This window comes from Gallus gallus, chromosome 5 (assembly GCF_016699485.2).
Source record: "Gallus gallus isolate bGalGal1 chromosome 5, bGalGal1.mat.broiler.GRCg7b, whole genome shotgun sequence".
Classification (NCBI taxonomy): domain Eukaryota; kingdom Metazoa; phylum Chordata; class Aves; order Galliformes; family Phasianidae; genus Gallus; species Gallus gallus.
Window position 1 is genome coordinate 57,009,113 of NC_052536.1, and position 18,059 is coordinate 57,027,171.

The window sequence follows — 18,059 nt, forward strand, 5'->3', positions numbered from 1 at the left end:
TTCTCAGTGAAGTGGCTTTAACTCAGTGAGTTTCAGCTGGAGATGAGTATTCAAGCCTCCTGTAGGGCTCTTTCCCATTTATCAATGTTGTAAATTTGCAAAGCACAGAGCAGGATGCAGCAAGCCAGAAAAGCTTCTACGCTTGTATTTCCAGAGATATTCTGCTGATGCTATGATATTTTATATATAGTTTTCCTTCTGTGTAGCTCATTTTTTTTCACCCTGGAATTAAATATTGGGCTGAGTGAAGAAAGTGTGACTTTCCTCTGGTTTCAACAGATTGTATTTTCACCTGTTTTTAGAGAACTGAGAGAGAAGGAATGCCAGGGGTTACAGTGAGTCTGGTCCTTACACCCAACATAATCCTCTGTTCCTACTGAAGTTTTGGGTGAATTGCCTGCCTTTTAGACCAGCCATGCATTACTTGGAAATGACAAAGACAGAGAGGACAGACAAATCCACTACATGACTGTAGTGCATTGGAAAAGAATCAAGGCAAGACTTAAAGATTGTTTACTGATTACTGCTGGGGGTCCAAAATATTTTCAGTACCTATTTGAGAGTCTATTATCAGACCTGCGAGGTGGATTTCTACATTATTTAAAATCTGTATCTTCAGAGAGCTAATAAATAACTAATATCTGATGTCATCCTCCCAGGAAACCTCGTGCCCCTTTTTATAATGGGGATCTCCCTCTCCAGAAGAGACATCAAGTAGGGAGAAACACTTGAAAGACTATTCAATATTTGATAACCTTCTTGCTGCAGCATGGTGCAGAGCACTGAGTTGGACTCTAAAACAGTCCAGTTTAAGAGAGTGAGAAAGACAGGGTGTGGGGGATCCAAAGAAACCTAATGAGCTAAAGAATAGCTCATTCTTCAAAAGACACGTATGTACATAGGGGTGGGCTGGGGAGGTTCCTTCCAACCCCTACAGTTCTGTGATTCTATGCGGAATATCCCAAACAGAGCAAGAATGCCCTGCCAGAGTGTTTTGTACTATTCCCAGTCAAGGAAGAAAAGGTCTAATCAACAAGAGAGAATACCTGCAAGCTACTTTCTCTCCTCACGATACAGTTAGGAGGTTGGCACTGCTCCCTTGTTTTTCCTCCTCTGCATATGCAGTGCTTCTGCTGCTGCTAGCCTCCGAAAGCATCCCCCACATCCCAAGTATCTGTGCCAGGCCATGTGGTGTCATGTCATGCCATCCTATTCCATTCCTGTTCTCTGTGTCCCCGTGGTTGAACAACAAGCCATGGGAAAAGGCTTAGGATCTGCTGGGTCACCATGAGAAAGCAGGAGTGTGTGCAGTGCTTCTTCTGTTTCCCACAGCTATAATAAGTGAGGGTATTCAGAGACGCAGAGCACAAAGGAGCCTCTAAATAAACTCCCGTGCTTACATACAGTACATAAATCAAAACAGATGCACTGACATGACCACCTCAGTGAGGACTTCTAAAAGATTTCTGATAAGAAATGGTGTTCCACCCCATGGAAGAAAAAGGGTTTGGAAAAACTTTGCCTCAGACCACGCAAAATCCATTTTAACGTCAGGGCTAACAATTTGGAGAGGGAGGAGTCGGGGTGAAATGTGATTATCAAGCTGCCAGTGGTGATCAAGCAAACACTAAAGAAGGATTTCATACAGAGCCTCCTCTCTTTGGCCAAGCTATGGTTTTACACAGCCCCATGTGGAAGGATGAACTCCTGGGTGGATAAAGAGAGGCCAGCAGCTTCCAGTGATGTTATTACAATCCTTGGCAGGTGGGAGGCAGATTTCTCTGCCTCAGCAATTGGGATTATTATGTAGTAAATTACACCTCGGTCCACCTTCTGATCTCTCTTATTGTATTCTGATCTCTCTGTCAGGCGATGCTTTAATGGATTTCCATCATTTTTCCCCCCATTGTATATGACCTTATTCTGCTTTCCATATCGTATTGAAGAGCCCACCTGAATTTCATGAAGGTCCTTTAAAACCTCCTTTCATATTCCACATTTCACAAAATTAAACAGTTCATTTTGGCCTTCGCTAGAATTCATCTTGATAATGTTTAGTAACAAGTCAAGGCTTGTGGGAAGAATAAAGTGCAAGGTATTTTTTGTTGTTTAATAAAGCTTCTGATGAGGAGAGGAAAACAGAGAAGTTTTTAGGCACTTCAATCCTTCTTTATGTCTAAACTAGAAGCATAATTTCCAAAGCTAAATGCAGGTTGAGAGGAATTGTTCTGAATTTGATGAGATCCATTGACAGCAGCCTTGACTTCGGGCATGCAGCCTCGCTGGGCGGACCAACCAGCTTATCAGTGTGAAAGTATTAATGGAGTCAGCCCTGCAAAGGGGCTGAAAGCAGAAGCAAAGGCTGCGTGCTGCAATGTTCACACCTGGGGTGATGTGCCATCCATAAAGCACTCTATGTTTGAATCAATCTATGCTTAACTCAGAAAGGGTTCAGGAAGATCTGATCTGTGCTTAAATGAAGGCAGAAGCTTAAGTGTGTAGTTAGATGATGCGTGTTCACAGAACTAAAGATTTTAGGCCTCAAGTGGGGAAAAAAATAATTAAAAAAATTAAGTACTTAAGCACATATTCAATTCCCAGATCAGACCTTGACATTTACAAGCTGGCACATAGGACATATTCAGTGCCGAGTTTCTAATTGCAAATATCAAAATAGTCATGAAGGCAGAACAGTGAGAGCAATAACCTTTCCCGGGGTAAGTGTAGATGCTCTACTTGCGTTCACTCTTTCAGTGCCCTATTATGAAGCATCATTTAGAGTATTATGGGACAATCACTATGGGACCTTCTTCTGATGAAATTAAAACCGAAGGTAAAACAGATTCTCATCTCAACAACCTCATTTTTGTATGGACACATGCTGGTGTGACTTTTTGCCTTTTACCAATATTGATTTTTTTTTTTTTAAGTCAACTTTTTTTGCTTTCAGGTCAAAAAACGTGCTTGATACTTAGGCCATTCTGGGGTCAGAAGAGAGACAACATCTGGTATAAAATAATGGAAATACCTCATCTACTGGGTTGTACTCCTTTTCCCTTAGTGGTTACTTCTGAGAGCAGGAGATGGCTATAATTTCAGGGTTAGTGTTTCAATTAATCTTTCAAGCAGTATCTTCAAGAGCAAAAAGATGTTAGTGTGTACCTTTCCCATCCTGCTCACCCATCATTGAGCACAATTATTATTGCAGGGACATGGACAAGGGTCCTGATCTTGCAGGGAAAGGCTGACATACATTTAACTAGGTAAAGAGATGGCAAATGAGCAGGTCAACATTGCAGGTGGAATACCAAAGAGAAAGTTACAATGGTGACTTTAATTCAGGGCTTTGTATGGTATGCGTAGTCCCTCACTTTCCATCTCTCATATTTGTCGCAAGTGCCTTCACTTTGGGATAAACTGTTGCACGACCATTCATGTTAATTTTGCATGGATTCTGCCAAGCAGCAGGTGCACAGTACCTTGTTTGTGCTTCAAAACCTAAGTATCTGGCAATAGTCACAGCAGTTGTGGGTTTTTTTGGTCATGCCTTTTAGGCAGAGCAGAGCAGCACCCGTGGGCACAGAGGGACAGACTGCTACCATTTCACCCAGAGCTGGTGCTGACAGAGTGAAAGGATTTGAGTTGCTCTAACCTGGCATCCAGCTCTTCTTTTAATCCACGCAGGGTTTATTCCCTTACAGCTGGGTAAACTGACCCATCCCTCAAAAAAGCCAGATCCCTGGAATGGAGACAGTCTGTGTATTCGGATGAAAATGATGCTACAGAACCCACCTTTACACCAGGAACCATTTTTTTCCCAAATGTTGCCATAGTTACCCTGAGATGCAGACCCATAAAAGTGACGGTGCCTTTAATCAATCAAAATCAGAAGATCCCTTGAGGACTTAATTATATGTTTAGGTTGACTGAACCTGTCATTTTTCAGATTATTCTCCTCAGTGCTGTCACTTGGAATAGCCTGCGTTTCCAAACGTCGTTCTCAGATTGAAGTGATGCACAGGAGACAGAGGGAGGCCAGATTATCATAACATTGGCTTCCAGCAAAGCTTCAACAGCACAGCCTCCTCCTGTCCCACCGGCTGGCTTGGCCACAGAAGAGTCAACCTTGAGTGGACCTGAATGTGAAGAGCCTGTGTATTCCTTCTCCTATTCACAGATAAACTGAAAGTTTGACCCAACTCATTGGAAGAGAAGTGGCAGATGGATGATGCACGTACAGGCAATTACTATAACGACAGCCATTACCCTATCAGTGATGGAAAGATGTATTCCTAGGGAGAAAAAGGGAGAGATGTGAAGTGAGTTGTTGAGACGAGGGTGTATATTTGGATAATGTTTTGTCAGGATGAATTCAGAGTCATACAAGTGCACGCAGCATCTTAAAGCTGGAACTTTGTCTAAAGACTAGGCATGCTGATTTGCTGCATTTTAGCAGTGGTATCAAGATAAAATGCAATTTAAGTAATATAATGTATTGAATCCAAGCAGCGTTATTTTACTAATTCAAAGACAAGGTTGATTTCAGGTCTCCTACCAGTCATCTTTTCTCACATCAGGACACTGTGTTATTCTTAACCAATCAACAACTTATTCATTCATCTAGAAACACATGTATGTATAATCAACCTTTCATCAGGATCCAATTACACTCCACGAAATATTTTCAGTGAATACTAAATTTACTGGCAAAAAAAAAAATAAAAAGAAAAAAAAAATCCCCGTGGAATTCTTCAAACAGGATGCCAGAAGTCCTGGCCTGGTTTAACCAACAGCTCCTTCTGAAGTTAACAGGGAGATCACCATCCACTTGGACAGTTCATTTATTAGTCATCTATACATGCCCCAATGGGTCATGAATGTTATCACCTGTGGGAGGTGTTTGCTTCTTTCTGGTCTGTATAAAGATAGAGTAAATGATGATTTAAACTAGATATCTGTTTTGTAGGTAGCTAAAATTGCATGAAATACCTCTTTTCTCTCTCTCTTTTTCCTTTCTTTTCTATTATTATTATTATCATTTTCTTTTTAACTGCTCTTAAATATGACTAAATTCCACACAGTAATTTATTTGGAAACATATTTATGGAGGAGGGGGAGAAAAGAACATCCATAGGATATCCCAGAGCCTGGAAGATGTTGGTTCACATCCCCACCTCGTAAGTAGAGACTAGACTTGAAAATGAGCTTAACTCTAATTAGGCAACTAATTACTTAGCTAGAGGGGCTTTTCAAGATGAGCAGTCACTTTTGTTGACATTGCTTCAGATTGTATGAAATATTTAATACCTGACCATCAGGACAAAGTGAGCACTGCTGCTCTCCAAGACGTAGGTTCAACCACTGCTCCAGGAAGGGGCTTCCCACGCCAGTTTGCCTATTCTAATGGATTAGAAGGATTTACTGTTGAGTGAATGAGAGTATTCATGCTCACAAACACCATCTAGATTGACAGCTCATGTGCTTTCATGGGGGTAAGGGCTCAGTTCTGAACAGACAGGAGAGGAACCTGTGGAATCTCCATTACTGTGCTGTGGGTGAAGCCAACGCTCCTTTTTCGAGCGTGCCTCTGCACTTCTCATATCTCGAGGCAAAGAAAGCTCAGAGTTTTTAGAAAATAAAAAATAAAGTAGAAAACTCTGATTGGTCTAAGTGGAATTTTTGATTCCCATTCTCAGTTTAACTGCTAGAAGTAGAAACTCCAGAGGTGTTTGCAGGGGAGACAGCAGTGATGTCCCACTCACCAAGCCTGTGGTCCTCTGAGAGCCACCAGCACAGTGATGTCATGTTCTGACACGAAAACTCATCCTTCCCCAGATCTCCTTGAGTCACCTTGGGTGCCCATTGGTGACAACTGTCCACTGTTAGAGAAATTCAGCCATGAACATTCGTTTTGTGCCTGGGATGGCAGTGGATGTGGCAGCAGCTCACAGTGCTCAGACAACCTGATTGTCACGTTGGCTTTGGTGGCCTGAGGACTGTCGCCTGCTGTATGCAGCCTCACTTTCCACAGTGCCTCCAAAGCCTCCTCACTCCACTCTCCATCGTCCTCCTGCTGCAGCTCGCATCCAGTAGATGGCGACGAGATACAAAGCATGTTGGTTATTCTTCCCTGAATTGGTGGGACCTTTTTAGGTTTAATGCATTTTAAAGATCCCTATTTTGTATCCTGTCTTTTACATACATTTATCTTTGTATTTCAAATTCATGACTTCTTTTGAGCTCATTTAACTTTTGATATTCTCTTTGTTTCTCGTGGCGTATAATTCTTTTCAACCAGAGAGTCGCATCCAACCTCCTATTGCTCAACCAATTCTGGAGGAACTTCTCCAGTTCTTCTCTGATTCTGCAGTGTTCTCACACCCTGAGAACATGGGGTGCCTTCTCAGCACTATCATTGTTTAGGGGTTTTAATCCATCTGCTTTGATCTGTAGGTCCAGGACATTACTTAGAGCTGCCATTGGTTTTCATAATCTCCTGCAAGATTGCTAAAGCTGTATGTAAGGTCAGCCACTACCTTAGTAGGGCTCAGAACAAAATGGGTAGCATTATCTTGAAAAGGTGATATTTTTCATGTTAGGCACCTAAGAAGTATTATTTACCTACAAGAAATTGGAGTCTTCAATTTGAGAGTTGCCAACAGAATGGAGAGGTGGGGAAAATCTAGCAAATTTGCAAGATTTGCTAGATAAAATGGTCTGGTGGTTGGCGACCCTGCACATAGCAGGGGGTTGGAACTGGATTATCATTGTGGTCCTTTACAACACAGGCCATTCTGTGATTCTATGAAATTTGGATTTTGTAGATGCTACAAAATTTCAACTTTGAAATTATAACATATTAAAAATACAACTCAGTCCTATACCTGCAACCTTAATTCCCTCCAAGGATATCCATCCAATGGTATAATATCCATCCAATGGTATGTCGTGAGTATTTCAGTCTGAGTCACCTGGAAGACACTCTCAAGGAATGTAATTTTCAATGCAGCTCGCTTACATCTTTTTAGTCAGTGGACATCCTAAGCTTGGATATGCACATAGCCTGCCATTGCCTCTCTCTGCTCTATGCGGAAGCTTCATCTGAAAGAGGCACTGAGGTGATTTCTAAAATCCTGGTTGTCATGGAGATAGGAACAGGTTGACCACCTCCTGGCTGCGTAAGGAAAGAGTGGCTACAGCAGCTTCTTACCAAGAGATATTTCAAAGACTTTTTAAAACTGTATGCTTGACATAGAGATACTCTTTATCATGGAGGGTAGTAAAACCATAACTGACTCATTTGCTCCAGCAGTGCAAAAGCACTCTCTAAAAAAAAAGAAAAAGAATGCTTCTTTTCCGTCATTCAGCACTCTCAACAAGTTAGATTATTTCAGAGGAATGAGGTAACCCCAACATATTTATCTACTTGATAATGAAAGTTTAGTCAAGCCACAAAGACTTTGATCAGGAAGCCTGCATTCCTCACGGTCACATAGAGAAGCAGCAGAGATGTCCATGTAAAACCCAAACTCCTCCCTCTATACTAAACGCCACCTCATGTGTTCCAGGAAATCTAATGGAAGGAGCCAATAGAATTAAGGATCATTAAAGGCTGGAAACAATCTCTAAGTCCAACTGCAGCCCATCCCCACCATGCCCACTGACCATGTCCTCAGTGCCACGACAAGCAAATCTCCTGAGCACAGCAGGGCATGTCAGGCCACTAGCCAGCTAATTCTGGTAACTGATACACCAGTGAGTACAGTTTTTTCCACCATTAGTATGGACAGTGGCCAGAAAGATTTATTGATTTCTTTATTTTTTTTCCTTTGAAGCAAAATAAAAGCTGTTATGAAAAGCTTTATTGAAAACTTACTTAACATCTGGAAGTAGAGAAGCCATTTAACTTTTCCCTAAATTGAAAAACAAACAAACAAACAAACAATTTTTACTTGTTGTTTTCCATCCCTGCTTTGCCATGGGACTGCCTTGGGTGTCACAAGGCAAAGCACTGCCACCCATCTGGCAGAGCCCAACGGTTCCCATTGACAGGTACCATCCCAGGTGTCCCAAGGTTGGAGACTGTGACCTTAGGCTGAAATCAACTCCACGGCACTTCAAGAAAGGACCTTTCTGAGCATGGGACTTTAGGATGCTTCTCGTTTCTGATAGCAGCTTGCACTGCAGTTGAGCCTGTGTGAAGCCAGCAGAGCCAGAGGTGTGTGAGTGCTGATCTCCTGAGCACCTCATGTCAGTCCCAGCAGACACAGCTCCTTAGCAGTGTGAGTGCAAGCCCCAGATCGCTACCTGTGAGGTTTTGATGTTACCAGCACTGCACTTTCTTTGATCAACTGCAAAAGAAAATGTTCCTGCCTTCCACAGCAGCCAGGAGGATCCATACTTTAACAGCTGAAAGCAACCTATACTTTGCTAACTGAAAGCAACCCATACTTTAATGAGTCAAAGCAACCCATACTTTAAAATGTGAAAGCAACTCCTGAACAAATGCGCAGTTCTTCCATATGGATGAAAAGATGTGCACTGAATACCAGGCACCTACTGATAAATTACTGTGCTAGTTACAGCATAGTAGCAGCCTCTTGCCAGCTGCCGAACCACTTGAGCCTTAACTGCTCTCAGTTATTATCCCCAAACCCTCGTTTCCCAGCAAAGATCCTGCTCTGCTCTCCCTCCTGCCATCATTATTATTAGTGACTCATCCTAGTGAAGACTGATCCTTCCTGGCTGATGTGAGAGCCTCAGCTGCAAGGGCCAAGGGAACTTCAGTACAAGAACTCGAGGCAGCTTCGAAATACCACAGCAGGGAACGCAGCCAGAGATATGTAAGGAGAAATAGAAAAGAGAAATAGAAAAGAGCCAGGGAGAGATGGAGCTTCAATGCGCCGCAATTGGAAATATGGATCAACTGGTGTACAGTTCACACACCTCAGCGGTACTGTTGGTCTGACAGGGTGTGTGCTGAGGTTCCAATGACATTTTTGAGATGCAGATAGCTTTTCTGGCACTGTGTGTGCTAATTGCACGTTGCATTTGGTATGGCGCCTCTCCTTTTGCTTGGTCACCTCAGCTACAGCAACCACCTCTGTTGCAGAGGCCTGGGGAGAGGAGGGGAATTTCTCTGCTAATTTCAGGGGAAAGGCTTTTCCCAGGTGAAGCAGAATCTCATGTTTCCAAAAGTTTGGAATCTGTGGTGAAAAAGAGATGTTTTCATGTTTATAGGATTGAGTTAATGTGACTATCTCTCTGCATAAAATTGCAGAATGATATACTGGAGAAATGAAAGGAACAATAAAAGTGGAACAAAAGCAGATGGAGAAATGGTTGAAGTGATTAATTGTGAATCAAGGAGTGGCAATTCATTTGCTCATGCAATCTGCAATTTGCATAATCCTATACTGAGAGCCAAATTGTTCAACTATTATGCATATTCATGCTTGATTCAGGCAAACACTCAACTTCTTTGGGATCTGAGCACCTGCTTATGAGATTTTGCTGAATAGAGCTGGGATAATTTATGTGCCTAAAGTAAAGCATATCAGTTGCTGAAAGAACAGTGATTCGTGGTGGTATTTGGAGGAAGAAGCATCTGATCTGACCGTCTGCATGGTGAATCAAGAGAACACGTCCCAGTTTCTCTCTTCATAGAATCACTGAATCACCAAGGTTGGAAAAGATCTCCAAGATCATCCAGACCAACCGTCCACCTATCACCAATAGTTCCCCACTAACCCACGTCCCTCGGTACAACATCTAAATGTTTCTTCCACACCTCCAGGGTCAGTGACCCCACCACTCCCTATGCAGCCCATTCAGGCACATGACCACTCTTTCAGAGATGAAGTTTCTCCTAATGTCCAACCTGAATCTCCCCTGGAGCAACGTAAGGCCATTCCCTCTCATTCTATTTCTGGTTACACGGGAGAAGAGGCCAACCCCCACCTCACCACAGCCTCCCTTCAGGTAGTTGCTTGTCACAGGTAGAGGAGTGAGGAAAGGAGGATGAAGCAGGATAGCTTCACTTCTTTCTCTAAAGCACAGTCAATCACTGCTGAGTGCGAGGTAGGAATACACTTCCCAAATCAAAACCTCTATTCATCCTGCAAACCCTCTCTTAGCCATGAAGCAACAACCTTCATGCAACAGTGCTTGCTAAATCTCACCATAGTCCATGCTTGCAAAAGCACTTTTGACTTTAAATAAGAGAGAAGATGAACTGAAAGCAGTATTTGAGTTTTAAGATGCACTTCATCCAGGAACCAAAGTATGGTTCCCAATTTCATCATCATATTTCAGTGCAATTAGGGAAAAAATGATGCATAACAGTCAGTTACTGTGCTGTAAAGTAGAAGGCTATGGGAATAGCAGAATACAATAAGGGCAAATTTGCATCATCTGGGGGTAAAAATAAACACTCTTGTTAACCCCTTGCACAACAAGCTATATTCAATTAAAATATGATTGCAAAACCAAAAATACCCCCTTGCTTTCAAATAAGATGACCACTTGCTAGCCACTTGTTAGAAAGCATGCACGCCCATCACATGGGAGAGATGTACCAAAGCACCTCTGCTTCAGTTCTTGAGGGCTTCTTTTACTGAAGGGAATGATGTTCTGGAAATCCTATTCCACTGACCTAGATGTACCACACAGCATGGCTTACCTCTGCTGTTGATTGCTTTGTCTTGTAATATTGTTCTTGTTGACAATATTAGAACACAGCACTACAGAATGCTGTTGTTTTTTTTAACACAAATGAGATGTGTGTAGCACTGTTTAGACTTCTGAAAGGTTGAGTGCATCTGAAAGATTCTGAGTTGGAAATCGTGTCATCAGTCCACGTGCAGGTACAAAGCAGGTACAAACAAGAGGCAGCTGCAAATGGCCGTGCCCAGTATTCAACATAGGACAGAGGGAGAAGATGCTACCACCTCTTAATCCTCTGTTCAGATCTAACACAGTAAGCTGACCACAAAGTTTGCAGCAGGGCACAACGGCCTCATCTCTGTCTTGCAGCGTCGCTAGCTGATGAAACCGTGCCATGAGACCTTGGCTGATTTCAAGGAGTCAAATGAGGGATTTAGAGCTTCTGAGTGCCAAGAAAAAAGCAACCAGAGAAAAAACTGCCCTGTAGTTCATTTCCATGCCAGTGCATAATTATTCCCTATGTATTCTCCATGATACATTGACTAGCCAGCACTGTCATATGGTATTTCTTTTCCCCATTTATCTTGAGCATCTTCTCACCATTTCTCTTCTGCATGTTTTTCGCAGTCTGCTTGTCAGAAAGTAGTTTCTGTCCACCTTGACTGTTCCCTGTCAGGTCTCATTGCTTAAACCTGTTTTGAGCAGATGACTGCTTCTGCAGCCCACTTTCACATGTTCCTTTGTACATCCCTCCACCAGTCCTGAAGAAAAACATCCATAAAGTCATTTTCCTTTTCACTGGAAAATAATGCAGAGAGTCGTGTATTACCTGTGCTTATATAAGACTGACAAAGCACTCTGGTGACAGAGTGACAAAAACTTTTCTCGGTTTCATATTTTCTTAAAGCCTTCTAAAACCAGGTTGCTAATGGAAAAGTTTCTAGAAGAATGTCCAACAGAAGACCAAAGACTTTTTACTTCAGCTTATTCTTTGACCAAGGGACCACCCAGTCCTTCAGAGTGCTCAACTCCTGCCCAGGTTTCTTCATGTCTCAGCCCTTTGGCATTTCTCTCTCCAGTGCGTCTGGGAGTGACAGAATTCAAAACACAACAGGACCTGAGATAAATGGAAAGATTCCTCCCCACAACTCTTGTTTTTCCCTCTCCTTCTTAAGACTTAGGCTTTGAATGAATATAGAATCATAGAATGGCCTGGGTTGAAAAGGACCACAATGCTCATCCAGTTCCAACCCCCTGCTATGTGCAGGGTCGCCAACCAGCAGACCAGGCTGCCCAGAGCCACATCCAGCCTGGCCTTGAATGCCTGCAGGGATGGGGCATCCACAGCCTCCTTGGGCAATCTGTTCAGTGCATCACCACCCTCTGGGGGAAAAACTTCCTCATCGTATCCAACCTAAACCTCCCCTGTCTCAGTGTAAAACCATTCCCCCTTGTCCTATCACTGTCCACCCTCACAAACAACCATTCCCCCTCCTGTTTATACGCTCTCTTCAAGTACTGGAAGGCCACAATGAGGTCTCCCCAGAGCCAAACTAAACAAGCCCAGTTCCCTGACTGATGCACAGCCTCAATGGCATTGACACCCAAGAGTGGGGAGCTCTGTGAAAGGAAGAACTTGATGGTCACTGCTAGAATATTCCCGGGAAGCTGCTAGCCTGGTTAACAACACACCTTGCTATCGGAGTGCATGGAAATGGCAGCACTGATTGTCTGGCACTTATTTTAAAGTGTTTATTCTGAGCTGATTCTGGTTTTGTCCTTTATTTTACATTTGTCTGAAACTTTTGCAAATTAGGTAATGGAGGTTTTCTAGCATCTTATCTATTTATAAGACATTAGCAACACTGGACTGTGATCTTTTCAGTATTATCTTTACAAACATTGTGATTCTGGTGATATCATAATGTTACTGCAACATTAATCAATAGAACAAGTCATACAATAAGCATTATCATGAAGTTACCAATCAATTACAGTTGCTTAAACAACATGTGCGTGTTATGTAGTTTATGGATTAAACAGGAGCAAGGTAATGCTTCTGGATAAGCTGTCCCTGACATTTGAGCTTTATCTTGTTTCAAAACCAGAAAGATCAGCTGTAAATAAAAGAACAGCACAAGATTTGGCTTTTGTTAGAAAATGTAATCCTCTATTCCTAACAAAGGATGCTGAATGGATATTCTGCCAATATTTGGCATTTTCTGTAATCTTAATAATTCTATGAGGCTGTTGAAAAGACGAAGCCAGTTAAAGAATCTGTATGTAAATGGCTTTGGAATGTAACTGGATCTAGCTGTTGATACAGCCATGCGGAGTTGGGGAGCCTGTGTCTAACTGACACCAGGCTGCCACGAGACCCAGAGTTGTCTCTGGTGTTGCCTTGGAAGACTCTTCCAACACACAAGGCTTTGGTTGGATACTAGGAGGAAGTTTTTCACTCCCAGGGTGGTGACGCACTGAACAGGTTGCCCAAGGAGGCTGTGGATGCCCCATCCCTGCAGGCATTCAAGGCCAGGCTGGATGTGGCTCTGGGCAGCCTGGTCTGCTGGTTGGCGACCCTGCACATGGCAGGGGGTTGGAACTGGATGAGCATTGTGGTCCTTTTCAACCCAGGCCATTCTAGGATTCTAGGATTCTATGATTCTGCCACCAACAGCCTTTTGCCTCCCATCCCCAGAACGTGCAGAAAACAGTAAATTAGGGGTGTGGGTAGATGCAGTGTGCTAAACACAAGAAAGTCCAAAGGAAGGTGGGATTCAGCAGGTCAGCCTCGGTCCCATGTTTCTCCACCCAAGAAAGTGAGGGAGTCCCCATCCCAGGATGTGTCCCAGAACCATGGAGATGTGGCACTGAGGGACATGGGCAGCAGGCATGATGCAGGCAGACGGGGTTGGCTTGGGGATCCTGGAGGTCTTTTCCAACTTGAATGATCCTAGGATTCTATGACTATCTTGGTTTTGCTGTGACTATGGGCTGCTGAGGCCCTATTTCAATCCAGGCATTCAGGAGAAGATGTAAGCGCTGGGTTTTCTGGTTCAGCTTTCTCTCCTCACAGCAGGTACCCAAAATTAGTCGCTGTGATGCTCTTTCATCAAATGAGCTCTGCTCCCATGCCACTTCCAGGTGGTCACTGTTCATTCCTTGCTTTCCAGGTACCTGGGTGGGACCCTGGTGACTGGTTTGTAAATATGCTGAGTGCTCACAGCTGCAGCTGAAGTTGGAGGAAAATGCACTTTCAATAGGAAGTGCTCAATCCAGCTATGCACCCTGAAGCGTCGGATTCATACCTGGGTATCCAAAATGAGTGTGTAACTGCAAATGAAATCTCCTCGTGCCTCGCTTCCCTGCCAGAAGACAAGAGTTAACAACGATCTGTTATCTCACTGTGGTGGCAAGAAAATAGCCGGACTGAATTTGTGAACTGCTCAGCCACTGCAGCGAGATGCACTAAGAGAGAAAGCCTGCAGGAAATTAATAATTCTGTCCTCTGAGAAAGCTTTGAAATGTGTGGAGCAAATCGAGCCTGGCTGACACACTGAGAGACAAGGAAAAACAAAGCACGGGACAACGGCTCAGCCTGCGGAGAGCAGTCTGTCCTGAGAGAGAAATGCTGTGTGATTGTATGGGGATGAACAAATGATGGCTGCCCCAAGGAGCCTGAGATGGGATCTTTCTTTTTCCCAGCCTTAATAGGAAGGGGTCTATTTTGTAGCTTTAAAAGACATTCTGGAAATGTAGGGACAGTTATGTGTATGTGAGCTGTGTCATAGCTGTATCTATGCTCTCTAGGGAGCACAGAGATGGGGGGTTTTACAGTTGGACGAAATGATCTCAGAGGTCTTTTCCAACCTTTGTGATTCTGCGATTCTACCATTCTATGATCCTCTGTATTGCCCTACAGCAACTTGTTCTGCTCCGAGATCACTGGTGAGGACATGCTCTCACCTGCAGAGTGGGATGGCTCCTCCGGAGGTCCATGGCTCTGCTGCTTGTTGCTAAGGGAGGTCAAACTATCTGGGGAAAACTACTTAGCTTTCTTCAGTCAGAGCTGTGGGAGATGAACTACAAGCTGTCTGGTTTTATAAATCATTTTCAATTTAATATAAGTGTCAAGGTTTGGTGAATGTTTAAATTAACTCAGCAATGAACAAGTGTAGAAGTATACTCACAGCAGCAAAATGAAATCTTTGACATTTAGATGGACATAAACCATGATTTGATTGGTGATTTCACAGAGTCATAGAATATCCCCAATGGGGAGGGACCCACAAGGACCACAAAGTCCAACCCCTGGCCCCACACAGCACCACCCGAACCCAATGTCAGAGCAGTGCCCAGCACTCCCTGAGCTCCAGCACTCGGGGCTGTGCCCACCGCCCTCTGGGGCACAGCCTTGTCCTGATACCCAACCTGAACCTCACAAGATTGGATGTCTTTCTGAAGTCAAAGATAGACAATATAAGCCCTTCAAAATGTTTTCTAGCTTTGCAAAATACTGCAGACTTTGAAGGCTGTTTATGAAGATGTGTATTCCTGTGTATTCCTGAGATGCCAGCAGCAAAGACAAATGGGCTTTGACAGCTGCCCAGAGGGAGAAACATCCTCACAAACCACAGTGGTCTCCTTTCAATGGGGATTCTGGCAACAAAAGACCACATTCCCTCCAGGCTACCTGTGCGCTTCCTTCTCCTAAGCAAATGTTATCATACCCTCCAACGCATTCCAACTCTGTTTTTCAGTACTTTGCACATGGATCCTGTCACAATGAGTAATTGACACCTGCTGCTAAGCCTTCCAGGTTGGTTAGGAATGGTCTGCATCCCTGTAAGGGATTTTTCTTCTGGCTGTTGGAAAGCTACAGCATGGGCTGACTTTCTCTTTAGATAAGGGCAAATTTTGAAATAGAGCCTCAGTATCTGTCCTGAAATGACACAGAGACAGAAGGTGGGGGTGAGGTTTGCTGCTTGTCTTGTACTGAAGCCAAACTGTGCATCATAGAGCTAGCAATGTCCAGAGGAATAACGCTGCACAGTGACTGAGTCCTACTCAAAGTTCCCATAGTTACACCAAGAAATCTATTTGTCTAAGCGGACAATAAATAAAGTGTTTTACACCATTTCCTGATACCTTGTTTGATTCATTATATAAGATTTTAATGGCAGTGCTACAGCCAGTTTCTCCCTTCCTGACAGTACTTATGCCCAAACGATGAAAATTATACACCAGTGATTTGATTCAGTTATAAATCACAGGGCAATTTATCAATTTTTATTTTTTCCTTTTAAAAAGAGTGAATAGTTTACATCTCCATTGCAAAACAGAAAAGCACATGCACGTCTCCAGTACAGAGAGCAAACATCCCTCTGCTATGAAAGCTTCAGTGACAGATCCTCTCATCCCACAGTTTCAGACCTCCCAGCTGCACATTTTTAGACTCTGCAGGATCTTTGTGCTTCAATCATTAGAGCCAGCTGTAGTACATGCTGCGGGAAGGTGCAGGTTTGCATTTCTGCAGCCCTGCTGGGCACACAGGAGTGGCTGTTGGCCACGTGTGATAATTATCCACGTGGATCCACGTGTCCTGAGAAGCTATGTGTAGTATGCCCTATAAAGCTGATTTCTCTGCTGCAAGAATAGTTTTCACTTCTATAGCAAAAGTTCACCATGATCTGCTCTCACACAGTCTTCTCCTAAACCATCACCTGGGACCACAGAAGACTTGATAAGGAGCAGCTGTACATTAAGTGCATGGACATCGCCTTCCCATGATGGGCAACCTGCAGGCCATGCTGCCAGGGAGTGAAATTAGAATCATAGAAGCATTTAGGTTGGAAAAGGCCTCTAAAATCACCAATCCCGATGTATCAGCATTAAACTCATCACTAAGCCTTGTCCCTCAGTGCCACATCTCCATGGCTCCCCTTCAGGAACCGCAGCATCTTCCTGGGTGCAGAGACCACTGCTTTGTGCAACATTTCTACACAGCTGAAGAGTGTAATGTCCAACAGATGGCCAAAAACCAACAACAGAAAAGCACTGCTGTTAGACTAGGAAAGGAGGACTAAAAGGACCTCAAGAGTCAGCAAGCCCACCCCATGTTATTACAAGTGACCACACAATATTGCTTACTTCATAATTGTTCAGGTGCTCAAATATTGTTGCAGTGAAAGAGCATCAATAAATATATATCTGTGATTCCCTAAGGCTGTAAGATAATAGCCATACACTGAATTTATTATTGGATGTTTCAAAGTTATCTGTCTCTGATATAGTTTAGAGTTCATGTCAATGTTCATTCATGCACCGAAAGTTTGGGCCAAAACTCTAGTGGAACTGAGTTTAATGATGAAACTCCATATATACCCAGCTAAGTCATGCTACAGATCCTACAGAAACAGTGACTCCATCCATGGGTGTTGTGATGTCTCTGTACTGGCAGAACAATGCATAACATACATTTCTCCAACCAGACTTTGAGGCAAGTGCAAGATTAAATGATTGTGGGTTATAACTTGGGGCAGTAAAGGCTCAGAAGTACACATACCTCTATTTGCCAGCAGAACTGCATTATACCACGCAGTGTCTCATATGGAGTAGAGCTCAAATATTTGTCTCTCGTCCCATTAATGTAATGGAAAAATGCACTAAATTAATAGAAATCTGTTGATTCTAGACTGAATGTAAGTGGTCACACTAATCCTTCCCATCATTTAAAATAATAGCTGCAGATCAAATTAAACCTGGATTTGGTTTTAGGTTTTTTTAATAAGTAAGATACTCTTTTCCTATGCCAAATTTCATAACTTATGACACACTCCATCTATCATTTGATTCAACTTGCTGTTGAGAGAATGATACAGACTTAAACTAACAATTTTAGCATCATTCCTTTCTACGGCATATTCATTGTTTGGATTTGTAAGAAATTATAAAATGAAGCCTCCAAGCCCTCAAGAGGGTTGATCTCAACGTGCTCTGAGTTGTGATTTTCTAATAGAGCAAAACAGAAGGACAAGAAAAAAAGACTGTCCAAAAGCAGAGCTCATTCCAATGGAGTCAGGTAAGGAGTTATGACATTTTTCCTGCTTGTTTTTAGAGTATAATTGGATTCAACCACCAACAAAATAGCAAATGTGGTAAAAAGTCTTCATCACGAGGCCATGGGTTATAAAACCTGTGATCGAAGACGTTTGAGCTATGGCTCTTGAGATTCATTAAATGCTCTTCTAATTATCCTCTTTATAATCAGCATGTCATTCTGCACACCAGAGTTTGTGCACACCCTCCAGCTAAGGTTTACCTTCACATGCAAGAAGCCTTCTGACACAAAGGAAATGGAGACTATAACTTTGAAATTAAACTAGCATTTTAAT